The following is a 22,761-nucleotide window of genomic DNA, read 5'->3' on the forward strand; positions in this document are numbered from 1 at the left end:
TATTATTTTATTGTATGACACAGCAAACAAGATAGATATGCTGGATTTCGTATCACAAAATCACAAGTCGAACACTTCCCAAGTGTCTAGGACTGTGTGATGTATTTTCGGATGATGCGTGCAGATCCCAGTAGGGTGGCCTTTTGCAGTTGGCAGATTGTAATTTTGTCAATGTCTATTGTTTCCAAATGCTGGCTGAGATCTTTTGGCACGGCATCCAATGTGCCAATCACTACCGGGACTGGTTTCTGCCAGAGTCTTAGAAGTTCAATCCTGAGGTCCTGATAGTGGCTGAGTTTTTCCTGTTGTTTTTCGTCAATGCGACTGTCACCTGGCATGGTGACCGTAGGTGCCACCTTATCGCGGTGGGGGGGGGGGGGCTTAACTGCTCCGATGATGCTGAGAGCTGTGCTGGCGGTAGTGTAACTACCGGCAGGTCCAACCAAGCCAGAGAGGTCTCAGCTGAGGAGTGGAACTAAGAGCCATTAACATTATAGAGAATCAAACCAAAACGAAGTCTATACTGGCTCGGTCATCGCCCAGGATAAAAAGGACCATGGTGGATGCTGCTGATTCTGGACATCCATCGACAAGTGGGCTACGGAATCAAAATACAATTATTATTATTATTATTATTATTATTATTATTATTATTATTATTATTATAGCATAAGCTTTTGTGTATATGCAGCTCAGATGAATGAAGTGCTATTCTTGGCTGTTGGCAGTATACTCAGAGGTTGGTGGAGCAGAGAATTACATATAAATGCTCTTTACAGCACTAAGTCAGATCTCCATTCATATGAAATGACAGGTGCACAGCCCATGACCATTATATTACATCTCAAATATATGCAGAATAAGCCCCAAAACTGGATTAGGAAAATGATGGAAACAACGTAGACAAATACTGGTGCTCCTTGACTGAGGTTATGCTTTTCTTAGGTTTAGTAGCTTGGCACACTCCTGGATTCACCTCTGAGCCTGGATTCTCAGATTTCGTTGGTGGCTGGGAGTGCTTTTGTACAATTAATGCTATTGTACCAGCTGTGTCTGTTCCTTGAGTTGTCTGATCTGGCAACAGTGACACATGCTTTACTTATATCCCTTTTGGATTACTGTAATGCGCTCTATGTGGGGCAGCTCTGAAGTGTATTCAAAAACTGCAGCTATTTCAGAATGCCTGCAGGCAGACCATTGTCTGGGCTTGTTACAGGGAACAAAACTCTCCTGTTAGCACAGTTCCACCAGCTATTGGTCAGTTTCTGGGCAGTATTCAAAGTGCTAGTTATGACCTATAAAGCTGTGTATGTCTTGTTTCAGGTTAGCTGAAGGACTCTGGCTTCCCACATAAGCCAGTGCTAGTTATGACCTATACTGTTGAATTGTGGCCAGGAACCGACTGATAGCTGGTGGAACTGTTGTAACAGCAGATCAGTTTTGAAGGTATGAAAGCAAGGGACTTCTCTCGGTTCCTCCATCTTTAGGGTTATATTTAAGGCATAGACATAGTCTTATTGGTTATGAAATGCCATTCCTAGGGAGATTAGAATGCCTTCTTGTTGTTTTTCAACTAGTCTTTTTTATTTAAGAGGGCCTTCCTTCCTTCCTTCCTTCCTTCCTTCCTTCCTTCCTTCCTTCCTTCCTTCCTTCCTTCCTTCCTTCCTTCGGTGATCCCTCATTTTCCGAGTATGATGGTCCTCCAAATGTAGTGTCTTGGTGGTGGGTATGCAGGTGACTGTGGAGTCCTACTTTTGACCCGCATGTTCTTCCGCACTGAGGGCATCTGTTCCCATGTGGAAGGTGGTCCCGTACATACTTCAGCATGTCCATGTTCACATTACTGTCATTTATTAATATGGGGTGGATTGATCCAAGTTTGCTGAAAATTGCAGATGATCTCATGGATCCAGATAACTTAGAATAATCACAGCAATTATTCACATCCTAGTATTGCTATATGAATATGGTTTAATCCAAAGATGGTGCAATTAAACTTATTGGTACATTTCATGCAACAATTTCATTTTGGAGATTTCAATGGAAGTTCCTTTGTTCAATAATGGCCACTTTCAGGTCATCAGAACTTAATCCTAAGAATACACAGTGTTCTCTTACTAATTGCTGAATACTGTCTTGCCTAATGTCAGATTTGTATCCTTATAATCTTTCTTATGGACATTAGACTGCATCCTCCTGAATAGTGGTTCTCAAAGTTTGCTCCACGAAGCCCTTGGGGCTCTGCGAATCATCCTGAGGGCCTCCACGGTTTCCTCCTCCTACTCCCACACCAAGCATTTCCTCTTCTTTCTTGCTCCTCCCCCTGCCTCCCTTACCCCAAAAGCCTTTTTTCCTTGCCAACAGATGGCTGTTGTGGTTGCTCTTATTATTATTATTACAAAGGCTGGAAGACCATCTATTAGGGTGCTTTGATTGTGCTTTTCCTGCATGGCAGAAGGGAGTTGGACTACCACTATTCACTTTTCCACATAATCACCAGACAATTGGATACATTTCTGCCAATGATAAACAAGTTTTCTGAAGCCGTCACGGAAGAAGTCGACACTCTGTTTCCACAACCAGCGTCTCACAGTACCCATCCTGCACAGATCTTCCAATAGCCAAGAAAGCAATAATGTGACCCATACATTCTTGTGAAATGCCGATTATACTTGAAATTTCTGAGTGATATGATGATCGTTCTGAATCAATCTGTCAACCTTTTGTTTGTGAAACTCTGTGGTTGCTGCCACAGGGCATCCAACTCTTTCTTTGTCATGCAAGTCAGATGTTCCCACCTCAACATCTTTAAACTTATTTGCCCACAATACTCACATCAACAGAATCACCATAAACAGCTTGCATTCTCTGATGAATCTCCTTTGGGGTGACACCTTCTTCTGTCAAGAATTCAGTGACTGCACATTGCTTAAGTCACATTGACCAACCGTCTGCGCAGGGTTCCATACTTTGCACTTTAGCAACACAACCGTTCAATGCTAAGGCTTCCCGCCAAATGGAACTGTCGAGGAGAGTCTACTGAACAAGCCAGTACCTGCCACATATGAGTACTGCCATCTGTTGAGGAGTTACAAAGATGGAGGCATTAGTTTTCATTCAACTCTCATATATATCTATATCTATATAAACATTTATCGGGCTCCACGAGAAACTTTTGCTTCAAAAAGGGCTCTGCAGCTGAAAAAGTTTGACAACTCCTGCTACAGAAGAACACTTCCAACATAAATGATGTTGGAAGATGAGCAGGTGAATAAACCCTAGGATGTTCATGCCCTAATTATATTGCTTGTGTATGTCCTGTAATTGTGACACCTGAGAAAAAAAGGGGCAGCCGGATCTAGATTTGTTGAAAATGTTTGTCTTTGTGTCCATTGCTCTGTTAGCCAAGCTGCCATTGCTAGAGTGGAGTTGTGTCAGGAGTCTGATAAGCCTGCCACCTAATGCCAGTGACAGACAAGTATAATATTGTCTAAGATGAGCTCCTTTGTTGATACATTACAGCCATTTCAACTAGAAGTGATGCCCTGTCACTTTCTTTTCTGAGTCTACCTAAAGAAGATTATTTTCATATATCAGTCTGTTCTTTTTTTGCCCTTGTCAGTTCAAAGGCTATTATGATCTAAGAAATGTCTGATGTAAATCTGTAAATTGTGACTCTGACAAGACTCTCATGAATTGTATCTGACAAGCTGGAAAAGATACAGTTGTATAATAGCAAGGTTGTATAATAGATATGTAGACAACAGAGCAAGTGTGCCTGCACACACACACACCCCAGTGCTACATTCTGCACCCGAGGTTGTGTACTCCACAAGAAGCCAAAGATAGGAGTTTGAGTTTCATGACTGGAAATGGGGGTGAACATTATATTTTGCATGACTTATATGGGGGGAGCATTTTCATTAGAGAACCATTTGGAATACATCTCTCATAGTCCCCGTTCTGGTCAATCAAAGATACCAGCAATAGCACTGGGTTTGTAAGAGACATGGAAAATAGGCCAATAAGTAATGATTAGTAGTTGAAGTGGTACATGATCTCTGATTTGAAATTCACAATGTATATTTGTAAATGGACACAAGGTGGCTTAAAAAAAATATGCCTCAAAGACAGAAATAAATGTCTTCTGATCCCTCCTGGTCTTTGGGATTGAGTTCCAGCAAAACAAAAAATGATCATGAGTTTGCCATTCAGCTACAGTCCTTTCAGATACTGCTTCAAATTATTGGTAGGAAAAAGACTTATTGAATTAATTTGCAAACAAGAGCAACAATACACATCTTGAAACAAAATGGGAGGGACAGGTGAAACATCAACAGCACATGCATATTTGACAGCGTCTGATGAATTCCTTATTTACCTTGCTTTTTCTGTGCATACATGTATGCCATGACCTGGAAGTCCAATTGTTTGTGTGTGTGTGTGTGTGTGTATAGTGTTGCTTACTAGTATGTGGCAATAACAATGAATGCCAGTGGAAAGTTAAATAAGGACTCTATTGTAATTGTATAAATAAAAAAAAGAAAAACAAATAGACGAGTGACCTATAATTCTTCTGAGCAGTAAATAATTTCAATTATTTATGGAATAAAATGGAAAACAGAAGGCAAGAATTGAAAACACTGAGAGTAAGTAAGGAGTCTTAGATGCTTGGAAGTGAGTGAGAAAGAGAGGATCGGGGCATTCAAATGTTATTTTAAAATAGGTATAACAGTGGAAGTAGTTAAGTACAGGAAGGAGTAAGAAGTAGTGTTATTGAACCATCCCCCCCCTCCCAAATTAATCCGGACCTTTAAAAGACTTCACATGAATTTATACGATTTTTTCTTTGTATTTTTAACCTTTCTGCTTCACTGAAGTTCTGCTATTGGGAAGCAGCTAACAGCCTCAGAAGAACCCAGCAACTGCTGTACCCCATGCTTTATCAGACTAAACCCTTTAATAAATGTACTAAATGATATTCTGGTGTCTGTTGTATTGATTAATATTGTATGAAATTAAATCACATGTATTTGTGAAGGCACCCGTTCATCCAGTCCACTCCGTCAGCATAAACCCCTGAGAATAGAGATCACTGAGCCATCAGAAAATATCTCTCCAGTCATCCAAGTCTAGAAATGAAATCCTTGTCTCTGTGTTAGTGAAAGACAGATAATCTTTTTATCAGCAGGGCTGTATTTTACTCTGTTTACCTGACCAGATGTGTCCATAGGCTTATGAGACAAGGCTAAGCAAAGATGAATAAATCAGCCTTTTGAATGGGTAACCGAGCATCTGTCTATCTGGTACCTTTTGTCTTTTTAAAAACTGTACATTAAGTCACTCAAGGAATCATCTGCATATCCATGTCATCATGTTCCTCAGCTTCACGCCCTTCACAGGGGTATTCCCACAATGGATTGGACCTTTAAACTCTCAAATGATCTACTGTTCTTCCTACCATGGGGAAACCCTCCTCCTGCCTGTGACGCAAAGGGAACCCCCAGCCAATCCCTGCATGGATGCTAGCCGGCCTGTTTCTCAGCCAGTCAGGAGGAGTTGCAGGAATCTGAATAGCTGTCAAAGTATATATAATGTCATGTCTTTGTGTAGGTATGCTTGCACATTTTCGAGTGGTGACTCGGTACTTGTATCCTTCTGGGCTAAATTGTAATACACCTCTGTCATTTGCCTTCAGACCTGGAGTGCTTTGCTCTCTATCCTGGCTGATCTGGTTTAGTGGAAGCTCATCGGGCATGAACCCACTATCTGTGGTCCCTGCTAATCATTACATTAGCATAATACAAGTAGCAATAACAGAGAAATGTTGGACGTGTAATTTAAGCTATTCAAAAGGAATGGCGTGATGTCCAGTGGAAGACAAGAAGAGATGAATTGAAGGAAGGAAGAACAATAGAAGGCTTTTGAGAGACCGGGTGGCAGTTAGTTGACAAATGAATAGTGGTGATCTTACCAGTAAACAATTCAGAAAATTATGAATAGTTCAGAGTAAAGAACAAGAAGAGGATCAAGAGAATTAATTTTAAAAAGACAAATCAAAGTTATAAGAATATTATCTAAAAATAGCTGCTAGGAGTGGGAAGGACTGGAGGTCATTTCTGGTTTCTCTTCTTCAGTTGTTCTAACTGGGGAATCTGTTTCAGAGGCTGGATCTATATTGCCATTTAATGCAGTTTGGAACTGCATTGTATGGTCAGTGTAGACCAGGCATGGGCGCTTATCTCAGGCCTTCCTCAATTTCCCTGTCCTCTTGGCATAAGGACGCAGTGGCCTGCTGTGTCCTTATGCCAAAAAGATGGGGGAGGAAGGCATGTAGTTGCTGAGAGCACTCTGGAGCGCTCTCAGCCACCATGTGTCTCATCCTCCTCCTGGCATAAGGAAGGTGTGAGCAACCCCATCCTTGTGCCAAGAGGATGGCTTGAGGAAGGCCACACGGTGGCTGAGAACCCTCTGGAGCACACTTAGCTGCCACCCATCTTGCCATCCTCCTAGCAAAATGCCAAGAGGACAGCCTGAGGATTGAAGGAGGAGGATGGGAAGGAGGATCGGGGCAGTTGCCACATGTCTCACCTTCCTCCCAGCATAAGGATGAGATGAGCAGCCCCATCCTTATGCTGGGAGGACAACCTGAGGATGACTCAGGTCCTGCCATTTTCCCTCTTGGCCCTGTTCTTTCCTGGGCCCTCTTCAACCAGTGTGTGTCCGGTCCTCCTCCCTCCTGACCCGCCTCTCCTGGCTGGGCCCACAATGTAGCCTCAAGGCAAAAAAATTTGCCCATGCCTTGTGTAGACCCATACAACACAATTCAGCTTCATTGACCTGACTTATATGTTTACACTGTTCATATAATACAGTTTGGAACTGTATTATATGGCAGTGTAAATCCAGCCTGAGGCTTTCTGGAAAGGAGTGAATTGGTTTTTGCATCAGAATTGTCTGGTGTCTATTTAGACTCCTACTAAAGCAGTCCTTTAACTCCAATTAATCTGCCTTTTGTGAGATAACTGACTAGGTTCAATTTTTAAAAAGGCTCTTAAGATAGGCATGGGTAAACTTCAGCTCTCCAGGTGTTTTGGATTTCAGTCTACCTTAACAGCTTACTGGCTGTTAGGAATTGTGGGAGTTGAAGTCCAAAACACTTGGAGTGCCGAAGTTTGTCCATTGCCTGCTTAAAGAGATGCAAGGTCTTTAATATGAAGTATTTAGGGACAAATTAGGAAAGCTTGTTTTCTACCTCTGATGATAATAACATAATGTAACAAAATTTGAAAAAAAAATGTTCCTGGTTTAAAAGTGCTATTTCCTGTTTAATTGTGTGGTATTTATTTTGAAAGTAGTTGTTATACTCCCCAAACTTCATTTAATTTCATGTTAAATTGGTTGAGACTCTATGAGATATTCATTTAAAAACTATAACAAAATGTGCTGCAGGATGTCCCGCAAAAAAAGTTTTTGCAGTTTAATAAACTTTTTCTATGTTTTTATGATAGAACCAATTAGGAAATGACATTTATAGCCCAGGAACAAAAATCGTGTTTCATAGTGTAATAGTTACACTATTTGGGGCTGCAGTTAGCACAGTGAGTTAAACCACCAGATATAGAAGATCCTGCCAACCAGAAGGTTGGCAGTTCAAGCCCGGGTCAGAGTGAGCTCCTACTATCAGCCCAGCAATTCAAAAACAACAATGTAAGTAGATAGATAGGTACCACTTTGGTGGGGAGGTAAAAGGTGCCCTGAAAAACATAATGGCAAAATCTGACCAGGAAGGCGTTCATGGACAACAGGCTTCTCAGCGTGGAAAATGAAACAACAGTACCTCCCCCTGGCTGAGTTGAGCACAGCCAGATGTCAGAGGTGAAAAGAGGGAAGCCTTGCCTCAGTTTATGTACTGTCTTTGTCAATTGTATATTGGCATTGAATGTTTGCCATATATGTACCTGTAATCCACTCTGAGTCCCCTCGTGAAGATAGAAGGGAATATAAATAAAGTGCCTATAGCCCAGTATTTTGCTGACCAGAGTTGGAAATTAACTTTTAAGAGTAATGCATATAATGGCATACTGACCCCATTGGGGTGAGAAAGGCGGGGTATAAATAGGGCAAATAAATAAATAAATAAATCTGTACTTGATTAGTGACAGGATGATACATCATCTCACAACTGCTCAGCTGTGGATGGCTTCAATGTGTAATTTCAGCCATTCATTTTTAAGGATAAATGTCCAAGCCTTGCAATGGGAAATATTTACCTTATTATCTATGTAAAACAGGATAAGTGTTCCTGAACTATTTTGCATACTTCTTACTTTGTAAAGAACAAAAATATCAGAAGACTTCAATTGTAAGCACACTTACAACCTGATCCCTTAAAAAATCAGTTTTGCTGAGTTCAGTGGGCCTTACTGCCAGATAGATGCATGATGAATGGAAAAGCATAGTGACCTTCATCATGTTTTTACTGTTTGAATATCTCCTTTCATAATTAGCACAAAAGTTCTCATATCCTAGGCTATGGGGGTATATAAAAAACAGGAGCCCGAATAATATAAGCCAACAATATGATGGAGGAGCTAATGAAGCTAATGGGATTTTAGGCTGCATCAAAAGGAGTATAGTGTCTATCAAAGGACGTCATTTTGCCCCTCTATTCTGCTTTGGTCAGACCTCATCTTGCATAATTATATCTGGGTGTATACTACAAGAGAAGATTCTACACCAAGGGGTTTTTGGCTCTTCTCATGAGTTTCTAAAAGTTATGATCTCCAAAATTCAGTCTAACAACTGAAACCATTGCCTTACATAATTAGATCTGGCTGTATACCACAAGAGAAGATTCTACTCTAAAGGGTCTTCTCTGAAAGGTCATGATTTCCAAAAAATTAAGATTTCCAAAAGATGTTTTTCCAAAAGGTTATAAATGCCATTTTCCAAAAGAACTTTGTTCTCTAGAGGTCTGGCCCAACACTGAAATCATCACTATGGCTCCTCTAGCTAACCATTGATAGCTTACTTAGGCGATCCCTCATTGTCTGAGTATGATGGCCTTCCAAGTGTAGTGTCTTGGCGGTGGGTACGTAGTTGACTGTAAAGACCTATTCTTGACCAGGTGGAAGGCAGTCCCAGTCAGGGTTGGCTTGACACTCCTTCCTCTTGGCACATTTCTCCCTTTTGCCCTCCATTTGTGCCTCTTCAAATTCCACAGCTCTGCTGGTCACAGCTGACCTATAGGTAGAGAGCTCAAGGGCCAGGGCTTCCCAGTTCTCTGTGTCTATGCCAGTTTGTAAGGTTAGCTTTAAGCCCATCTTCAAATCTCTTTTCCTGCCCACCAACATTCCATTTTCCATTCTTGAGTTGAAAGTATAGTAACTGCTTTGGGAGATGGTGATCGGGCATTCAGACAATGCGGCCAGTCCAGTGGAGTTGATGGCATAGGAACATTGCTTCAATGCTGGTGGATTTTGCTTCTTCCAGCACAATGACATTTGTCTGCCTGTCTTCCCAAAAGATTTGCAGGATTTTTTGGAGGCAACGTTGATGGAGTTGAGTGTGATACCTGTAGACAGTCTACGTTTTGCAGGCGTATAGCAAAACAGGACCATTGAGCAATCCAATGCATGGCCGGAATCACTGAGTTGCTGAGTTTTCTGGACTGTATGGCTATGTCCCAGAAGCATGCTCTCTTGACATTTCACCCATATACATGGCAGGCATCTTCAGAGGTTGTGTGGTTGTTGGAAACTAGGTAAGTGAGGTTAATATATCTGTGGAATGTTCAGGGTGGGAAAAAAACCTCGTATGTTGGAGGCAAGTGTGAATGTTGCAAATTGCCCACCCTGATTAGCATTGGATAGCCTTGCAGGTTCCAAGGCTGGCTGCTTCCTGCCTTGGGGAATCCTTTGTTGGGAGGTTTTGCCTGTCCCTGATCGTTTCCTGTCTGGAATTCCAGTTTTTTGAGTGTTGCTCTTTATTTTACTGTCCTGATTCTAGAGCCTTTTTAAATATTGGTAACCAGTTTTTGTTCATTTTCATGGCTTCTTCCTTTCTGTTGAAATTATCCTCATGCTTGTGGATTTCAATGGCTTCTCTGTGTAGTCTGGCATGGTGGTTGTTAAGAGTGGTCCAGCATTTCTGTGTTCTCAAATAATATTCTGTGTCCAGGTTGGTTCATCAAGTGCTCTGCTATGGCTGACTTCTCTGGTTGAATTAGTTTGCAGTGCCTTTCATGGTCCTTGATTTGTGTTTGGGTATTGCTGTGTTTCGTGGTCCCTATGTAGACTTGTCCACAGCTGCATAGTATAATGTAGACTCCTGCAGAGATGAGAGGATCCCTCTTGTCCTACGCTGAACGTAGCATTTTTAGGATTTTCTTAGTGGGTCTATAGATAGTTTGTAGGGTGTGTTTCTTCATCAGCTTCCCTATGCGGTCAATGGTTCCCTTAATGTATGGAAAGAACACTTTTCCTCTGGGTGGATCCTTCCTCTGGGTGGATCTTTACTCTTGTGGCTTGTTCTTGGCTTTGCAGTTCTTCTGATGTCTGTGGTGGAGTATCCATTGGTCTGTAGAGCTCAGTTTAGGTGGTTCAGTTCACCTTGGAGGAAGTGGGGTTCACAGATTCTTTTTGCACGGTCTGCCAGGACTTTTTTGTTCAGTGTTCCTCTTGTCCAGAGTAGTAGATCGTCTTTTGTGAAGTGGCCCATTCCAGTCCATTGGCCTCCAGAATGTCTATCTTTAATCTTGACTTCTCACCAATGTTGTTTATTCGCTCAGTCGCTTCTGACTCTTTGTAACCTCATGGACCAGCCCATGCCCGAGCTCCCTGTCGGCCGTTGCCACCCCCAGCTCCTTCAAGGTCAAGCCAGTCACTTCAAGGATACTATCCATCTATCTTGCCCTTGGTCGGCCCCTTTTCCTTTTTCCTTCCATTTTCCACAACATCATTCTCTTCTCTAAGGTATCCTGTCTTCTCATGATGTGGCAAAAGTACTTCATCTTTGCCTCCAATATCCTTCCCTCCAGTGAGCAGCCAGGCATTATTTCCTGGAGTATGGACTGGTTGGATCTTCTTGCGGTCCAAGGCGCTCTCAGAATTTCCTCCAACATCACAGTTCAAAAGCTTCTATCTTCATTCAGTCAGCCTTTCTTCTGGTCCAGCTCTCGCATCCATAGACAGGGAATACCATTGCTTTAACTATGTGGACCTCGTTGCCAGTACAATGACTCTACTCTTCACTATTTTATCGAGTTTGGTCATTGCTCTCCTCCCAAGAAATAAACGTCTTCTGATTTCCTGACTGCAGTCTGCGTCTGCAATAATCTTTGCGCCTAGAAATACAAAGTCTGTCACTGCCTCCACATTTTCTCCCTCTATTTGCCATTTATCAATCAGTTTGGTTGCCATCATCTTGGTTTTTTGATACTTAACGGCAACTCAGCTTTTGCATTTACTTCTTTCACCATGGTTATAAGGTTCCCCAGCTCCTCCTCGCTTTCAGCCATCAGAGTGGTATCATCTGCATATCTAAGGTTACTGTTTCTTCCAGCAATTTTAACTCCAGCCATGGATTCATCAAGCCCCGCACGTCGCATGATGTGTTCTGCGTACAAGTTGAATAGGTAGGGTGAGAATATACAGCCCTGCCGTATTCCTTTCTCAATCCTGAACCAGTCTGTTCCGTGGTCTGTTCACACTGTTGCTACTTGGTCTTTATACAGATTCCTCAGGAGACAGACAAGGTGACTTGGTATTCCCATATCACCAAGAACTTGCCACAATTTATTATGATCCACACAGACAAAGGCTTTAGAATAGTTCAGTAAAACTCTCACCAATAACCACATCCAGTTTGCCCTGGCTCACAGATCTTACATTCCAGGTTCCTATAGTGTGTCGATCTTTAGAACATCTGACTGGTGGTTCACTTAGTACAGGCCAAAGCTCTCTCCTTGGGTACATACCAAGTGGTGCAACTAACTACAGCCTTTATGGGGAAGAAACAAACGTTCCCCTATTGCTTTGAACCGGCCATTTCTGCCCTGTTTATTTGAGGCGCGCTGAGCTAGGCCTTCCTCTTTGCCCTCATGTATGTGTATGAATATATGGGCAGTGTTATTATGCCTTGCGGGGGAGGAGAACTCCCCCCTCCAGACTCTTCACAATGAGGCGTCCCAAAGACTGGGATGACATCAGTTGCTCGTCTCCAAAGAGGCGCGTCCGCATTGGCAGGGAAGGCTCCTCCCGCTAGCCAATCAACGCACGGGAAGGCATCAAGTCGGGCGGGCTGACGTGCGAGCTCCCGTCTGGGGGTTTATTTTGCTTTGGGACACTCCATCCGGCGCCTCCATTAGGCGAGCCAGGAGAGCTCGCTGTCCCTGGCCCTCTTCACTTACCCCCCCCCCTTTTGGCCAAAGTGGTATCGCCCTCCCTTCGACTTCCCTCATCCTTTTGCCCGCCCAGAGCCGGAAGAAACCATGTCCTGAGCGCGCGCGGGGGGGAGGCCGGGGTGGGTGGGCGGCTGAGGGGAATGGGCCGCAGCTGCTGCCGCTGAGGAGGAGGAGGCCGCCGCCGCGGGATTACAAGAGCGGCCCTGAAAGGTAAAGTAGAGCCCTTTCCCTCCATTATGGTGTTGTTTGTGTTGGGGTTGGGAAAGAGGACGAGGGGCAGCATAACCTTTCGGGACTTCGAGGCTTTCCTGAGGGACATTGACTTTGTCAGGCCTTCGAGGCGGACAGAGTTCTTTCTCTGAAGGAAGAAGTGGAAAAAAGAGGGGGGTTGTTTGCACTTTTGGGGGGAAAGGGAGGTCGGTTGAACTCCAAAGGGCCTCCCTCTGCTTCCTCTTCTTCGCCATTGCAGTTTGATTTGGTTCCTTTTGGCCTCCTTTGTCATGGTAAAGGATGCATTAGAAAGACCGCTCCTTTAGAAGAGCTGTGCCCTGTCCTCTCTCCTTCCAAACAACATTGTATTTCAGATAGGAGAAGTTCCTGGGCTGTCTCCTGTGAGAGTTGTACCTCTTCTCTCCCCCCCCCCCCCCTTGAAAAACAGGCTCATTTTGTTTAAAACAGGGCTTCATCTTAAGAGAAAAGAGTTTCCTCGGCTTTATCATGAGAGGAAGAGAGCTGTGCCTCTTTCTCTCTCCCTTTAAAAAGCAGACCTCACATCCTCTGAGGATGCCTGCTATAGATGCAGTCGAAACGTCAGGAGAGAATGCTTCTGGAACATAGCCATACAGCCCACAAAACTCACAGCAGGCCAGTCCCATTTTTTTAAAAACAAGTTCCTGGGCTGTCTCTTGTGAGAGTTGTACCTCTTTCTTTCTCTCTTTGAATAACAGTCCTGTTTTGTTTAAAATGGGAGATACTCCTAGGATTTTATCTGTTGAGAGCTGAACCTTTTTCTTTCTCTCTAAAACAGTCACAATTTTGTGACTTGTAGCTGTGGTCAAGTCTACATAGGCACCACCAAACGCAGCACAAATCAAGGAACATGAAAGGCACTGCAGACTAATCCAACCAGAGAAGTTAGCCATAGTAGAGCACTTGATGAACCAACCTGGATAACAGCATATTATTTGAGAACACAGAAATGTTTTTTTTTTTTAAAAAAAATCGTGTCAGAAGCGGCTTGAGATTGCTTCTGGTGTAAAAAAATTGGCCGTCTACAGAGGCGTTGCCCAGGGACACCAGATATGTTACTGGGAGACTTCTCTCATGTCTCTGCATGCTAGAGCTGACAGACAGAAGCTCACCCCGTCTTGCACATTTGAACCCACAACCTTCAGGTCAGCAGCCCAACTTTCAGGTCAGCAGTTCACCAAGGGTTTAACCCATTGCGCCACTGCTTCTAGACATTCTGGACCACTCTTAACCATCGTGTCAGACTACACAGAAGTCATTGAAATCCACAAGCATGTGGACAATTTCAACAGAAAGGAGAAAACCAGGAAAATTAAAAAACCTCTACAATCAGGGCAGTAAATATAGAACAACACACAGAAAACAGGGGGATTCCAGACAAGAAACAATCAGGGCCCACGAACACCTCCCAACAAAGGATTCCTCCAGGCAGGAAACAGCCAGGTTTTGAACTTGCAAGTATTTTCAATGCAAATTAAGCTGGCCAATTGCAACATTCACACTTGCCTCCAACAGACAAGAGTTCTTTCTCCCACCCTGAACATTCCACAGATATATTAAACCTCACTTGCCTAGTTTCCAACAGACCACATAACCTCTGAGGATGCCTGCCATAGATGTAGGTGAAAAGTCAGAAGAGAATGCTTCTGGAACATGGCCATACAGTCCGCAAAACTCACAGCAACCCAGTGATTCCGGCCATGAAAGCCTTCAACAACACATCGTCACATTTTGTTTACACTGAGCCTGGGATTTTATCCTTAAAAGGATTTCCTAAAACTTTTATGTTGGGGTGGGGAGCTGAGGAGAGGACCCATCACCCCTGCCATGTAATGGAGTTTGGAACTGCAGTGAGCTGTGAGTCTATACTGACCATATAATACAGTTCCAAACTGCTTTATCTGGCAGTGCCGATAAGGGCCAACCATTACAGGAAGGCTGTGCTTGTGTTTTGGATGTAATGACATCACCATCCTAGTCCCTTGCGATGATTTGGGATTTGGAGGCACCTGTCCTGGAGGGATGCTGCTGTTGCAACCTCCTTGTTGTTTACCAGGAAATGCGGCGCATGACGGTGGCTCAGCCAAGGGTTGGCTTTCTGAATTTTTAACGTATTAATGCATACCTGATGTTGTACTGAGTCACTTGCTGCCTCTCTCAGGCTTTCTGGAGGAAACCACGAAGTATTGCAACTCTTGTTTGCTTGTCTTGATGTTGGTGCGTTGAGGTTTAAAAGGTACTGTGGTTTGCCTTGATGGCATCACTTCTGCATTCGTCAAGGAAGGGGGGATTTGCTACAGTCGATGCTCGGTTATGGCCCACCCACTACATCCGTCAATAATGTGTTGAATTCAGCTTGGCATATGCATCAGAGGGATGTTTTTGTGTGCATAGTTATCCACATTTAGTGCTGCAGTCCCTACATCTTACTACAGTGAGGTCATACCTCTTCCATCTTCTGCCCCTCCTCTTCCTCATTTATTCATAGATGATAACCTATGTCTGACTCTCTCTCTCTCTCTCTCTCTCTTTCTCTGTTACAAATACGATGTAAACACTGCTTGTATTAATGACATGGTGGTTAAATTCTTCACCATTGCTTAAACATTGAAATCAACATCTAGTGACCCATATTATTTTTTTCACAGCTGTAGCTCTTTAGACTGTATCTTTCTTCAGTTTGAGAGAATTGTATACCCCTAAACCTTGTATCTTGCAAAGTTCTCTTGTTGAGTTTGCATGTCTTATATGTCTTTCAATTAAATTCCTTTTGTATTTTTTCCCTCTTCTGGTCTTTAGTATATTACCAATATCACCATATAATGGCATTTTTTCTGTGTCAGGAACGACTTGAGAAACTGCAAGTCGCTTCTGGTGTGAGAGAATTTGCCGTCTGCAAGGACATTGCCCAGAGGACACCTGTATGTTTTGATTTTTATCATTCTTGTGGGAGGCTTCTCTCATGTCACCGCATGGAGAGCTGGAGCTGACAGAGGGAGCTCATCAATGCTCTCCCTGGATTCGAACTGGCAACCTTCCTGTCAGCAACCCAATCTTCAGTTTAGCAGTCCTGCCGGCACAAAGGTTAACCCATTGCACAACCGGAGGCTCCATAGCATTGGTGAGATAAGAGCAGAATACCTCAAAATTCAGTTTAGTTTGTGCCGTGCAGTTTTGTAATCACACACAGTTTTGGTATGACTAGGTGATTGTTTTCCAGCATACCATGAGTAATGACATTATAACTGTTAATGGTTCTTATTGCATATTACTGTTTTCAGGGTTAAATATCTACCTGTTTTTTTGCAATCATATCATGGTGCCCTTTGAAACAAGGTTCCATCCCTTCAAATAGCAGGATGTATTCTTCCCAGTCCCTCTCATTTTGTGGATTTAAACATCCTTTATTGTCAACCACACATGAACACAAAGTCTTATCATTTTATTTTCATTAGAATCAGTAAAAGTATGAATTTTTTTGCTTTCTTTTGTTTTTCTGCTTCTTGATTCTGTTTGTGAACTTCTGGTTGATATTTATATGTCCACATAAATCAGTAAGAGAATCATAACTACATTTTTCAAGTTATTTCTGTTTGTTGAATTCTAACCTTTCTGTATGGATTTGCAAACTAGTTCGCTCTTATCAAAACAGAAACCAGAATGACTTATAAGATAACATAAAATCACAATGAAAACATAAAATACTAAGATAGTCAAATAAAAGAAATAAGCCGGAGAAATATAACAAATTTTGTAGGAAAATACAAACAGCTTTCAGCCCACATCTAAGTCTTCCTTAAAAAGGTGGTTGTTAATTTGACATCTGACAACATGCAGTGGTTTGGGTAGAATAGATGATACTTCTTAGAGAGGATTTTCCATGGTATTGATCCTGCAGTGAAATTATGTCTTCTTTACAAATACAAGTTGCATTTCAATCATTTAACTTTTAACTGATAAGAACTGGAATGCGAAATTAGGCTCAAAGGGGCAGCCTAAATGACATTAGACTGATAAATTCTAGAAGTTGCATTTTCTGTCTGAGAGCTGCCCCAGCAAATGCTAAATACAACATTTAGATGTATAGAAAAGATGACAGTTGTCCATTATTTCTGTAAAGCAAGTTTAAGTAACCCCCTAATTTCCAAATTATTCTCCATTTTAAAATCTAGAAAAAATCTAGAAAATCTAGAAAAATAAAATAGCCCTCTCCGTTTCTACAGTTTCATTTTTCATGATTCCAGTTACCCACAGTAACCTGTGGTCTGAAAATATTATGTAGTGCATTTTCACTTTCTGTGGTTTATATTTCTTGTGGTCAACCACTAAAAATATTACTGATAAAGGTTTTGGTCTCATCTGCAGTTCCAGCCATCCCTGGGTGGTCTTGGAAAGTTATCCCTCCGAATAAAGGGGGTCTACTGAAATGTACAAGATATATTAATAACTTGCTAAATACTGCTAAAATAGTAATAAAAAGCTCTGTATTCATTTGAAAAACTTTAGTAAAAAAAGAATTATAGGTAATTTTTAATTGTCACTTGTGGGTTCTAGATACATAAGCTTTATGTTAGATATTTTGTTGATTTGATTTGCATATAGAAACCCATGCTTTCATTATTTATAGCTCAGTAGCAAAACAGTCTTTAATGGAAGTAGTGATGTCGACTCAGTTCATTCTTGTTGGTATTTAACTAGGCCTTCTGCTCACGTGAGAGCAGTGTTTACAGGGAGGGAGGAAATGATCTGCTAGCAATTCAAGCTAGAGTGAAATAGCTGTGTTGGTATGTATTATTTCTGTTATGCTGGTATATCATTCTTTGTCCTTAGCTGTTTAATGAGAGGCGTCATTCTATGTGACCTTAGACATTGCTAGTAGGTCACCATTGAGTATACTAGTGGGACTTGAAAAGCAGTCACCTTTTGAGTCTTGTTAATGTTTCACATGGCAGCTGCTCAGCCGTGGGTATAAAAGGAAAGGGAATAAATAAAAAACCATAGATGACGTTTTGAATTATTTATTGTATCATGTTGAATAGTACAGATTGACATCTAATTGGTTGCAGTGTGATACTGGTTTTAATTTTAATGTTTTATCAAGTTGCCAAGTTGGACAATTCCTTCTGCTATTCCTTCTGCAAAACTGCACTTTGTTTGTACATGTTAAAATATGTGTAGTCGACTTGGATAGTGGACTAGTCTACTTCTAGAAGTAAATTGTATAGTCACTTGTTCCACAGGTGTGAAATGTGTTCATAGATCATGGTGTCCAATAAGAAATGGGTTGCGTTAAAATCACATAAACACTTATTAGTGTAAAGTAGAGGTAATTTTACTCATCCTGTTAATTTTAGTACTGAGTGAATTTATATTCTTTGAGTAGATTTTTAAAAGCAGGTTGCTATGTTTGTTTGGTAAATGAGTCAATGAAAGCATGCTATTTATTAGAAATGAGCAGTATTACAATATGTATGTACCATATCGAACAGAATAAATCTGTTTCTTTTTAATGATATTGATGAAGACATCTTACAAAAAGGCATGAGGTCTTACTGTTTTCCTTGTTGGTACATTTCTCTTTCAGTTCAGATCTGATGGAAGTATTTACACAATTTCTTTAAGGCTAGGTAGTGTACTGTTTCAATTAGGACAAAGCCTACTGGCAAAAGGCAGTAATTGATTGCCCCCCCCCCTTTTTTTTTTTTTTTTTTTTGAAAAAAGTAAACCAAGTCATGCCTGTCTCTACGGTTCTGGAACCCTTTGGTTCTACAGCAGCTAATGAAGAAAAACTCCCTTTTAGCAAGGCAGAAGATTAGTGTTAGGAGAAAATGCTAGGTACAAAATCACAGAAGAGGTTTAAATTAGGAATGTTAACCCACATCAAAGGTATCTGTTACCTCAGTGGTAGTATTGGAATTGATCTGAATTTGATGTCCCTGAAGGAGTGAAAACGTTGCCATAATCAATGCCCTGTAAGTGTCATTGCAGAGGAAATTTTGATTCTATACTAATTCAGTGGAAAAATAAATTATATTAAAGTTAATGCTTAAAGATCGAAATCAGATTAATTTCACATAGAACTTGAACATGCTGCAATGATAAGCAATAAATATTAGCCTATTATTACTCTGAATAATTTCTTTTGAACATTTATTTTGTCTTTTGCTCTGGTTCTGTATTTGAAGTTTAATTTCAGATCTGCTCCTGACCTGTCAGGAAATCCACCTTCATTGGCATTGCCTTCTATTTAGTTCGGCATTGACTTCATCTGGGTCATCTTATCTGACAGTTGGTTTGAAATGAGTGTGGAAAAGCTGTGTCTGTGATCCTGAGTGCATTACTAATATATGCTATCAGATAACATTGCTGTGGTGGGACTTGTATTATCTGTTTTACTCTACTCTTGTTTTCTACTCAAATATTAAAATTGCCTATTTGCTTCAACTTTGTATTCTTGTTTTCTTTTGATCTATCCTGTGACACATTTCTTATTTATTTGACACTTATCCATAGTTCCATTCAGCTAATTTCAACAGTAACCAAATGCCTAGAGGACTCTGCCAAACCATCTTGGTACATGTTGCATCACTATCCACAATCTGAAGGTAGCGTAGGAGTAGATATATTTTGAACTACAGCTATTTCTGCCAAATTGCACAGATTCTTTCTTTCTACAAATCGTGACAATGTTGTGATAAATGAATGTTCAAGCACATAGACTTCATGTTATGGTTATAAATGTGAAAATAGTCTGAACTTCGTTGCTAGGAGACAGTAATAATTGGACATCTGCTATCTAGAGACGATTAATGGATGGACAATTTTCTGATTAAAAGTATTTTTATATGCATTTTGTATTTGGTTGTGAAATAATTTAGCTATGTACTCACAAGAATATTGTGATGCTGTTTACTGTTTGTATTCTTGTAGTATTTTGAAATGCACTTAAAATGTTCACCATGTGTGCCAGATAAAGTAAGTTCTTGTCTACTTTTTATACTTTTTGTTAACATCTTTCAGTGGTTGGCTCATAAATTGCTATTCATATTTTATTTATATCAGAATAATAAGAATCTGAACTCATAAGCTATATTATATTTATAGAAAAATGTACTGGAGACTTGTAGTCTCTTTATGATTGCAGATAATGACAAGCTTTATTTTCAAGGGTATGAAAAATAAAGGTATCATGAAGAGTATAGCTTGAGAGGCCATAAGTGAAATTGTGAATAAATTAAACTGAGTGTATTCGTTCTTTGGCTATGGGAGTCATACTATATAGTTAATGGTTTTCATGGAAGACAGAATCTGGAATCCATAGTTGTTTTTTGAATGCTAGAATAATTGTCAATAGCACTGCTACTTAGACTGAGTCCTCACCCCAGATGGCATCCCCTTAGTTCAATGTTGGGGTTTCGAAAAAAATTGAAACAGTAAAAAGTTTCTGAAAGCCACCTAGTGTCTGTTTCCCATTACAATCAAAGAACATATTGCTTGGGAGAGTTGAAAATATTAATGAAGAATGAGCAAATAGTCTGTCAGGGTACTTGAGAGGTATTTAACTATCACCTCTCACCATTCAATTTATGAAATATCCTAGTGGGATTATAAAATCATTTCTGGTTTCAAAAGTTTCAAATATATTGCACTGGATACAAATATTCTGTGTTTCCCCATCCCTGTTCCATTTATGATATAATATCAGGCAGTTCTTTAATTAAATCACTTTGTGGCTTATATTTTAAGGAAATGTCTACATCAAATATAGGCCTAACTACCCTGGAGGAACCAAATTATGTTTGATCTTTGAAACAAAGCAGGATTATTAGTAGGAAGGGAGAACCACATAGGAATACTAGAAGTTATAAGCTATATTTCAGAGTAGGCAATGTCAAAGCGCCCCTTGAGGATTCATTGCTTACAAAAACCCTATGAAATGTATGGGGTCACCATAAGTTGATAGGAGAAATATAGAAATATCAAAATTATCCATCTGAGAATGTGCAGAAAGGAACAGTTCAGCTAACTTTTTCAATGGTAACAAGATGATAAAGCAGAATTGTAAGGATGGCTCATGCACAATGAAATCTTAAGACCCAAGTTTTGTTAGAAGCGAAATTTCGTTAGCAAACCTCAAGAAGCTTTTGAGAGACAGTTTCCAAAAATGTTAAATTTTCAAAATGTAAGGGATAATCTAATGACAAGTAAATGTCTTTGTTATTAATTCTAGTGAGAGAATGAAGTAAAATTTTAATTGAGATTATTAAGATTTTAAATTTTATTTTAATTGATGTTTTAATAATTAATGCTTAATTTATGTAGTTTTATTGTATTTGTTTATATTTGTATTTATATGTGCTGGCATCGAATTGTTACCTGCTGTAAGCCACCTGAGTCTCATTCTGGGTGAGAAGGGTGGGATACAAATGTGGGAATAAATAAAATAATTAACTTTGTTTATAATGTTCTTTTTCTGAGAGGATGCTGTGGTGTTGAGGGAAGGTATTAGAGTTGGGTGGAACAGTGGAAGGTAACCTGAGCCACATGTGATTCTTTAGGATTGTGCAGAGAGGAGTAGGGAAGACATGGATAATTGGGAAAGGAGCTTTAAAATCTGGCAGCAGAAGGGGAAAGTCTTCATGGTGGGAAGGTGGTAAATGAAGAGGGATTAGTATTTTGGCAGGACATGAAAGGACAGGTAAAAATTCAGTAGAAGGAAAAGGATAAAAATTATTATTACAGTAGAGTCTCACTTATCCAACATAAACTAGCTGGCAGAACGTTGGCTAAGCGAATATGTTGGATAATAAGGAGAGATTAAGAAAAATCCTATTAAACACCAAAATAGGTTATGATTTTACAAATTAAGCACCAAAACATCATGTTATACAACAAATTTGACAGAAAAAGTAGTTCATTACACATTAATGCTATGTAGTAATTACTGTATTTATGAATTTAGCACCAAAATATCACGATATATTGAAAACATTGACTACAAAAATGCGTTGGATAATCCAGAATGTTGGATAAGTGTACTGTATTTACTTTATGTATGTCCTGCCTTTCTCTCCATGGGGACTCAAGGCAGATAACAATTCAACACTTTGATCATAGTTTTAAAAGCGCAGTAAAAAGGTAAAGGTTTTCCCTTGACATTAAGTCCACTTGTGTCTGACTCTGGGGGTTGGTGCTCATCTCCATTGCTAAGCTGAAGAGCCGGCATTGTCCGTAGACACCTCCTAGGTCATGTGGCCAGCATGACTGCATGGAGAGCTGTTACCTTTCTGTGGAAGCGGTACCTATTGATCTACTCACATTTACATGTTTTGAACTGCTAGGTTGGCAGAAGCTGGGGCTGATAGCAGGAGCTCACTCCCCTCCCTGGATTCGAACCACCAACCTTTCGGTCATCAAGTTCAGCAGCTCAGCAGTTTAACCCGCTACGCCAACGGGGGCTCCAAAAAGCACAGTACAAAAATTGAAAACATAATACAGATCAAAATATAATAAATACAATCAGAATAGTCTTTGAAAATTGCAATTCCCCCACCCACTTTTCCATCAGCATGTCCTTTATTCTTCTCCAAATGCCTGCTGATTTGCTTGCAGAAAGCCAGTAGGAATGGTACCATCCTGGTCTCTCTTGGGAGGAAGTTCCACAGCCTGGTAGCAGCCACCAAAAAGGCCCTCTTCCGTATTCCTGCCAAAAGCGCTTGAGTAGGGAGTGTGACAGAGAGAAGGCCCTCCCCATTAGATTGTAGATGTCTACCTCATTCTGAGCACTTTTCAAAGGTGACCCCATGTAGAGAGTGGTCCAACCAGGATGTAACCAAGGCATGTACCACCGTGGCCAGATCTGACTTCTCCAGGAACTAGCTTTAATTAGGCAATTATGCAAAAGCACTCCTGGTCACTGCTGATACCTGGATGTCCAGGTTTTAAGCCAAATCCAGGAGTACCTTGTAACAGGAAATATGTATTTTCGCATGCATGACAGAAGATGAGAGGTAGGTGTGGCTATACCATGCAGCCAAAAAACACTAAGGGTTGGAGATTGTTGATAGCTCCCTTACACTGTGGTGAGTTCACTAGGGGGAAATGTG

General features: G+C 40.8%; 1 protein-coding gene and 1 long non-coding RNA gene across 4 annotated transcripts in view; one reads left to right on the top strand and one right to left on the bottom strand.

Annotated features, from left to right (window-relative positions):
* Positions 1 to 482: 482 nt before the first annotated feature.
* Positions 483 to 11,109, bottom strand: LOC134297718 (uncharacterized). Of its 2 annotated transcripts, XR_010004577.1 has the most exons (3): positions 9,035 to 11,109; positions 2,836 to 3,078; positions 483 to 598 (listed from the first exon to the last, which is right to left on the bottom strand). It is a non-coding gene; the product is annotated as an uncharacterized LOC134297718 (long non-coding RNA). The 2 variants fall into 2 exon arrangements; XR_010004576.1 differs by lacking the exon at positions 483 to 598 and having other exon boundaries at positions 1,835 to 3,078.
* Positions 11,110 to 12,310: 1,201 nt separating this feature from the next.
* zranb1 (zinc finger RANBP2-type containing 1) overlaps positions 12,311 to 22,761 on the top strand; it is a 46,839-nt gene continuing 36,388 nt past the window's right edge. The window contains exon 1 of one of the 2 annotated variants that reach the window (XM_062976052.1): positions 12,311 to 12,616. The gene's annotated coding sequence lies outside the window, so the exon portion shown is untranslated. The remainder of the gene's footprint in view (positions 12,617 to 22,761) is intronic. The other variant, XM_003218589.4, reaches the window with a different exon arrangement.

This window comes from Anolis carolinensis, chromosome 3, assembly GCF_035594765.1.
Source record: "Anolis carolinensis isolate JA03-04 chromosome 3, rAnoCar3.1.pri, whole genome shotgun sequence".
NCBI lineage: Eukaryota > Metazoa > Chordata > Lepidosauria > Squamata > Dactyloidae > Anolis > Anolis carolinensis.